The following is a 6,000-nucleotide window of genomic DNA, read 5'->3' as shown; positions in this document are numbered from 1 at the left end:
CAGATGTAAACACATACAGATAAATACAATGATTTACTATTTCTGAAGCCCTCAGAGATTAAACATTAAAACATAAACAGTGGAGCATTGAGAAGCGGGTAAACATTTTTTGGAGTCAACAGTTTTTCCTAAAATGTGAAACAAGTTGAGTTTTTTTTTTTTCATTTTTACTTTGTAAAATCTGGTCCAATAAACAGATGACAGTTTCTTCAGTCTGTGAATCAACAGGTGCGTCCCGCCGACCAACAAGTCCTCGGAAACACGTGAATAAAGTGAACAGCAGGGGGCGCTCTAAAGCAACGACTGACGAAAGACGGAGCGCAAGAATGAAGTATTGCAACTAAAAGAAGCGCAGAGAGAAATTTCCGTTCCTAACAATATCAGAGTAATTTTTTTTTTTACTAAATGCATAAATAAAATAAAATGAATCATTTTGTGTGAAGGATTGAAAAAAATGAGCTTCACGTTTGGAGACACCGCTCGGTCACACATATGCAGCAGCACAGCAGTGATAAAATGATCATAAAGCAGCATTAAGTGTTTTATGATCCTAAAGAAATAAATGAAAATAAAGACGCGTGCACCACAGAGCTTTAATAAAGCGAGTCGTTAGGAACAGGTACGTTTTCTTCACGCTGCTGCTCTGAGTGCACACCGCTCGCGCGTGCACGTGCGTTCAGATGCGTGTGCGCGCAGGCGGAGGATCGCCGCGGAGCCGTACCGTGTAGCAGGCACAAGCCGCTGGGCGCGCAGGAGAAGCCGCAAAAAAATCCAGCAGCCGCTGCTTGAAGCTGCCAGGAGCGCAGAGAACGTGTCGGAACTTCAGTGCACACGGTAAGAGCTGCTCCATCGCCCCACTCTCCTCTTTTACTGCCCCACGGAGCCGCTCACATGCTCGTGGCTCTTTTATTTTCTTTATTCCTTTTGTCTTTTCCCATCTCTCCGTTTGGACAGCCGCGCGGAGCGAGTGCAGGGGATGAGACAAAGGACGTGGAGATGTCGTGAAAAAAGAAGGAAATCAAATATTTTTTAGAAAGGGAGAAATTAGGAAACTGTAAAATTCTGTTTTCTTCTGTGCTCTTTTTTTCTCTTTTTCTTTTCCAGGCGACAAAATGTGCACGAGTTTAAAAAGGGGTGTGTACAGTCTGGGAGAGCACGCGCTCAGACACGGTCTCGTTTTTCTCACTTTTATTGAGGGAAAAAAGCAAAAATCACCTCGACAGCGCTCAAAGTGCGATCGAGCAGCGTGCTCTTTATTATTTATTGATTGCTTTGATATCGTTTATGATTATATAATTTCCACAGACTGCTCCGCACCGCAGAGGGGAGGGGGGATTTGGGGCTCGGGGGTGGGGTGGGGGTGCCCCCCTCATAATTCGCAGCCAGTAAACAGTTGAACATCCAGAAATAAGAAGAGTGCTCTTCTGCTCGCCCCACCTCTTTGTCTTTGTGGAGGTGTGACACCGTTCTGCCTGAATGCGACACGCACGCGCGCACATGCACGCACTCAGTGACTCGTATCACATGCACTCTCTAACCACATCAGTCCGTGTCATGATTCAGATGAATTATTGATCTCATATTCTCGTTTTATTGCACTCAGAAGGAGTATGGAGGAGGGATGGGGGGTTGAGGAGCCTCTGTGGGATGATGTTGATGAGGAGGAGGAGGATGAAAAGGAGGAGGGTGGGGGTGGCTGATGGAGAATCTAAGCTGCATTCTCTCCCGCACAAACACAGAGTTCATCTTTTCACTCGTCTTCTTGTTTCTGCCGCTGCTCGAATGTATCGGTTTGCTTACGCAGCGAGTCAAACTTTATTAGCCGTACCCCGCCGGTTAATTGCCTGGTCCTTTGTTTGCCGCGGCACGCATGCGCATTAGGTGTAGGGTGTGGATGGGAGAGATGCCACCTTGCGTATCAATAGGATGGAGAGGAGGAGGGCAGTCTTTCGGGTTTTGGTTTAGTTGTTTATTTGCGTGAAAAAAAAAGACAATAAACGATTAAAATGTGACGAGGAGGGGTTGTGTGTCTGTGCGCGTGTATTTTGGGTTGTCTGCGTGTTTTTTCCCCTCCGTTTCTCGGTGATGTGACGCTGTGGATTGTGTGTGCGGATGATGGTTTGTGTGTGAATGGCGCCTCAGTTGTGGTGGTGCTGTATCGGAATTGGACTGTGCTGCAGCGATGTGCTGAAATAACTGATTAATCGGGTATTGTAATGATTAATTATGATAATTACTTCACCTGAAATCACAATGAAACCGATGCAGAAATGACAAACAGCATTATTTGCTTAAAGAAGGTTTTGTTGGACAATTTTAATGATTTTCTGGCAAACTGTCACCTGCACAGTTCATGCACTGTAGCAACAGATAGTTAGGACATTCATAGACATTCAGTCTTACAGCTCTGAGCCCACCAACAGCTGAAGTCAACATACAGGAATCTGCAGTCTGTGGGAGTTTTTTGCTTGTGTTGACTTACTGCTGAAATCAACCTTTTACCTGACACAGCAAGTAAAGGTGTGCAGCGAGGGCGCGTCACACCTAGGGTTGTAAAATTAGTCCAATTCAGATTTCATTGACATTTTCCTCCTTTAACAATTATTAAAGGAAGATAATGAAGATAACGTTCGCACTGTGCTGCTCTGCGTTTCCTAACAGTGCTCTGACCCTGTTGGTGTTTACTTCATTTCTTTCTATATTTCCATTCCTATTTCAGATGAATTACAATCAAATTTCAAGGGTACGTTGCAACAGTTAAAGAGATGCGTTCAATAAACCCAGTCAGTCCACAAACAGTCCCGTTAACTGTGATCTCAGCCGTGGCCAAAATAACTGTGATTGTAATTGTTGCCGTAATCAAACAACAGTTTACTGTAGCAGCAGTTTGTAGGAAATCACTGATGAATGCAGAGACAATTTCCATTTCTAAACTGACTCACTGTCTTTTCCACTCTTGCCCAGTGATGGGAAGATTTACAGTTTGATGCTTCAAAGGCGATAGCAGATAGGGAGCGAGTGTAATTGGTCTTGGTGGGTGGGCGGCTGGGGTTAATCAACAGAGTGGGTTTACGAAACTCTGCGTGAGATTAGAATTTAAGAATATGGATGAGCATGTTCACATCATATCCACTGATATTCCATAATTAACATATAGAGATTTTATAGCATTTGTTTTCATCTCGTCATTAATTATTTCTGCACGTTTGCAAACACGGCCTCAGTATGAATTCAAACAGACAATAATGACATTTGTGATGAGGGATAGATGGTTTAAAACGCCTTTTTCAAAATGAATCCCATCGATTCTGATATTATAGTCTCAGGATGGTGGGATTTATTACAGGGTGACACATTAAATGCTCTGATTGCTTTTTTGTGTGGAACACACCATGAATAGTTACCTAAGCTGACAGTTTGCTTAAAATGTCAGCAGACAAGATCTGGGAAGTGTTTGTTTTTGGCTGAGGATGTTAGCCCTCGGCCAGAGTGCTAATGTACAACGGAGGCACTTGGAAACAAATCATCACTTCCTCTACATGAAAAGAGAGCTGGACCCGCATCACCTAGGTGATGTGTTTGCTTGTGTTGTAGATGTGCTGTTAAAAGTGCCTCCATCTGACAATACAAGTAAAAGGAGACCCTGACCACGTCAGGGGATGTAGAAACTCTTAATACAGATGTGCATTTCAGCTATACAGTCCTACACAGTGACCCAGACACTGCTTTATGTTTGGTGTGATCTGTCTTCATTACACTCTCGTGTTGTTTCTGTCTGTGACACTCAATAATGAGCTTTCATGTGCTGATGTTGCACCAGCGATGTAATAAAACAAAACATTTAAAGATATTTAAATAGGAGAATGCTATTTCTTCCTGTTAAAAGGGAGTTTTTCCTTCCCACTGTTGCCAAAGTGCTGCTCACAGGGGGTCATGTGATTGTTGGGTTTTCTCTGTATGTATCATTGTAGGGTCTACCTTACAATATAAAGCTCTTTGAGGTGATTGTTGTTGTGATTTGGTGCTCTATAAATAAAATTAAATAGAATCAAATTGAATAAAAAAAATGATACGGAGCATTTTGATTGGTTGAAATGTGACTGGGAATACTTCTTGTCCTTTGAATGACTCTTATTACAGGTGAGGGTATTTTTGAGAGAAATATTACCTTTATTAAGATTTACAATCAGATTGGATTCACAGAAAACATCTCAGACACGAGGTTGGTTTCTGTAATTTTCCCAATAATTGGTGATCGGTGCTTAAAGGACAAGTACGTAAGACTTTGTGACATCTAGCAGTGAAGTTGTAGATTGAAACTGACTGACTCCTCCTCCTTTACTTCTACCTTTCCAAGCCTGAATGAGATGTTGGTCATCAGTTTAACATAAAACAATCTAGACCTGAGGCACGTTTAATCCTGCTGTGTTTTCCATCATATTCTGGTATTCTGGACACTGCCTTGGCTCATCTGGACTCATGTGAAAACACGGCAGCCCACTACGGCAGGTTCCCTGTAAGAAGATCCCCCCCCCCTCCCTGTGAACATAAGAAAGTCCCACAGCTAATTTAAATGTAAAGATTTCCAGTCATTTGCAGTGGTAAAAATATTCTGAATACTCATAGCTTTGCACTCCTCGGTTTGTGTTTGCTACTGCAACCTCCTCATGAGTGGTGTTGCAGGATCACCATGGTAATGGGGGTCTTGTAGTAATGGTAAATGGCCTGTATTTGTATATCGCTTTACTAGTCCCTAAGGACCCCAAAGCGCTTTACACATCCACCCATCCACACACTAGTGATGGCAGCTACATTGTAGCCACAGCCACCGTGGGGCGCACTGACAGAGGCGAGGCTGCCGGACACTGGCGCCACCGGGCCCTCTGACCACCACCAGTAGGCAACGGGTGAAGTGTCTCGCCTAAGGACACAAGAACCGAGACTGTCCGAGCCGGGGCTCGAACCGGCAACCTTCCGATTACAAGGCGAACTCCCAACTCTTGAGCCACGATCATGCGTGTTGCCTGTCTGGCTGTTGATTGGCTGACATAAATTCATCCCCGACTCTGTTCATTCATCTTTGCCAGATGGAGACAAACGGCAACCTGATGAGAAGTTAGGATGGTGACTCATCGGTTACCGCCGCTGTCTGCTGCTCAGTGTGTGACTGTGAATACGTTACAGAGAGGAGAGCAGACACGAAGCAATGATACCTCACCCACCCCTGTCTGTGTTACACACATCGTGTACTCATGCAAAAGTAAGCGGATGATGAGTCATAGGTGATTATCAGTGTGTGTCCACATACTTGCAGTGTACCTGACAGACTAAGGGACTGATAATGAGGGGGTGAGGGACATTTTGTCTACATGAATTTGCAGGTCTTAGAGGGTCCGTCTCTCTTTATATGATTTTTATTTATTTTTTATTTCATTGTTTGGTCATGTGATCAGCAGGATCACTTTCACACAATCCTGCATCAGTCTTAATTAAGGCATCATGCTGTGTGTAATGGAGAAACAGGCTGGTTAACTTAAGGGAGCGGAGATAAAGCAGAACAATGGGAGGCTGCAGCTGTGTAGCACATATGAACAACTGTGTGTGTGTGCGACTCAAAATAAGCTGAAATCATTTGGTTACGTGTTGCACAACACTGTATCTATCTTTGAACGCAGCTTGGGTTACATTTTTAAGGAAGTGCAAGATGACAACTTCTTTGCAGGTTGGAAGTATGTTTTAGTTACCGTGACTACAGTGAACTGAAACCTCAAGGATATATTTAGTTGCGTGTGATATCATTTGCATTTAATTGCATTAATGTGGTGGGTTTTGTGGTTTATCCTTACAGCAGCCTGCGGACAGAAGTACCAAAAGGTGCAGTTCCACTAATGTCCACTTGAGGCTGACTCTAAAAGAAGAAAGCAAATCCCCCATAGAGTCCCATGTGATTTGAAAGCCTGTGTCAGTATTCACGCAGTTCACAAATATATTTTTTAAAAG

At 43.5% G+C, this 6,000-nt stretch overlaps 1 protein-coding gene across 1 annotated transcript in view; it reads left to right on the top strand.

Annotated features, from left to right (window-relative positions):
* The first annotated feature begins 675 nt into the window (after nucleotides 1-675).
* Nucleotides 676-6,000, top strand: part of basp1 (brain abundant, membrane attached signal protein 1) — a 49,767-nt gene continuing 44,442 nt past the window's right edge. The window contains exon 1 of the mRNA XM_082513395.1: nucleotides 676-834. The gene's annotated coding sequence lies outside the window, so the exon portion shown is untranslated. The remainder of the gene's footprint in view (nucleotides 835-6,000) is intronic.

This window comes from Aulonocara stuartgranti (genome assembly GCF_965226115.1).
Source record: "Aulonocara stuartgranti genome assembly, chromosome: 18".
NCBI lineage: Eukaryota > Metazoa > Chordata > Actinopteri > Cichliformes > Cichlidae > Aulonocara > Aulonocara stuartgranti.
This window is presented reverse-complemented; position numbering and strand designations above follow the sequence as displayed.